Source organism: Sinocyclocheilus anshuiensis, unplaced genomic scaffold, assembly GCF_001515605.1.
Source record: "Sinocyclocheilus anshuiensis isolate Anshui unplaced genomic scaffold, SAMN03320099.WGS_v1.1 scaffold256, whole genome shotgun sequence".
Taxonomy (NCBI): domain Eukaryota; kingdom Metazoa; phylum Chordata; class Actinopteri; order Cypriniformes; family Cyprinidae; genus Sinocyclocheilus; species Sinocyclocheilus anshuiensis.
Window position 1 is genome coordinate 1,188,294 of NW_015558587.1, and position 2,097 is coordinate 1,190,390.

Below are 2,097 nucleotides of genomic sequence, written 5' to 3' on the forward strand. Positions count from 1 at the left end.
GATCTAAAGAAATTCAAGAACAGATGAGAATCAAAACAGTTGACATGTATCAGTCTGGAAAGGGTTATGAAGCCATTTCTAAGGCTTTGGGACTCCAGTGAACCACGGTTAGAGCCATTATCCACAAATGGAGAAAACTTGGAACAGTGGTGAACCTTCCCAGGAGTGGCCGGCCTACCAAAATTACTCCAAGACCGCAATGTCGACTCATCCAGGAGGTCATAAAAGAACCCAGAACAACATCTAAAGAACTGCAGGCCTCACCTGCCTCAATTAAGGTCAGGGTTCATGATTCAACAATAAGAAAGATACTGGGCAAAAACAGCATCCATGGGAGAGTTTCTAAGGCAAAACCCACTGCTGACCAAAAAGAACACAAAGGCTCGTCTCACATTTTCCAAAAAATATCTTGATTATCCCCAAGACTTTTGGGCAAATATTCTGTGGACTGATGAGACAAAAGTTGAACTTTTTGGAAGGTGTGTGTCCCGTTACATCTGGCGTAAAACCAACACAGCATTTCATAAAAAGATCATAGCAACAGTCAAACATGCTGGTGGTAGTGTGATAGTCTGGGGCTGCTCTGCAGCTTCAGGACCTGGATGGCTTGCCATAATGAATTCTGCACTCTATCAGAAAATCCTGAAGGAGAATGTCCGGCCATCAGTTTGTGACCTCAAGCTCAAGCGCACTTGGGTTATGCAGCAGGACAATGATCCCAAACACACCAGCAAGACCACCTCTGAATGGCTCAAGAAAAAAAAAATGAAGGTAATGGAGTGGCCAAGTCAAAGTCAAAAAGTATTCATTTCTTCAAAGAAATAAATAATAATTAAAAACAAAACTAGTAGGAAAACTTGAAGTATCCGATCCGAACTGTACATTCTGCTTTGTTTTCTGAGTTAGGTCTGTGAACAATCAGTATCTATAAACATTTTCTGCTTGTCTGCTAGTCATATTATTATTTAAACAATTTTTTACATCAATCTATTATTGTAGTATGATCTATTTCACTGCCCATATACGACATGTAAAGCATTCAGCCACAGTTTGCTATGTTTTCTATGTCAGTCTGGCTGTGTGTGACAGAGCCACGGAACAGAGTTGTGCTGCTGTCACCTCTGTGATTTACTGATAGCTGATCTTATTACATTACTATTGTGTATTGATCCTGCATTATGCATAAAGTCTGAGCTGAGACTGTAATAACACACAGACAGGTGACAGACAGAAGAGAGAGAGAGAGAGAGAGAGAGAGAGAGAGAGAGAGAGAGAGAGAGAGAGAGAGAGAGAGAGAGAGAGAGAGAGAGAGAGAGAGAGAGAGAGAGAGAGAGAGAGCTGATTTTTATGCTTAAACTTAATGCATTTCACTGACTCATTTAGGTGAAAAAAAGAAGTTCATTTGACAGGCGCACTTGAATATAGCTGACCGTAATTACAGGAGCAGCGGTGCTATAAAGCACTGAATATTTTAAACACAATCATGCAAATCAAAGGATTATTTAGATTATAACCCATAATCACTCTCATTATGTTGTGCGATGTTTTTCAAATGACCTACATGGCACATTTGTGCACTTCAAGCTGATTACAAAAACAGAGAGGTCACTTTGGCAGGAACAAAAAGGATCAGGGACTTGAAATTTGAGTTCAACTAAACAAGCACATGTTTTCTGTTTTAGATCAGCTCCAGCAACAGCAACAAACAAACAACGGTATATAATTATCTAGTTAAAGTCTGGCCAAAAGAGCAGCCGCAGACGGTGTGTTGTGCACAGCAGTGTTAATTTTGATAGCGAATTTTGATTTAGGTTTAGTCATAGTCTTTTGACTAAAATGCCATTTAGTTTGTAATATTTTAGTCATCTGAATTGTTTTTAGTTTTAGTCGACTAAATCTGCAGTAAATTTAGTCGGCTAAAATCTAATGGGTTTAGTTACAGTGCATTTATTAAGCATTTCTCTAAAATTTCCAAACTCATTATATAGGTTTGATATTAAGGTTTTATCATGATAGACACCGGTTTAACTGCGGTGACACACAACATGCCTTTATGTTAAAATTAAATAAAACCACTTCTCATAAAGAACAAGAACA

At 38.6% G+C, this 2,097-nt stretch overlaps 1 pseudogene; it reads right to left on the reverse strand.

Moving 5' to 3' along the window:
• The window catches only part of LOC107679893 (PH domain leucine-rich repeat-containing protein phosphatase 2-like), a 70,576-nt pseudogene that overhangs the window by 23,797 nt on the left and 44,682 nt on the right, over nucleotides 1–2,097 (reverse strand).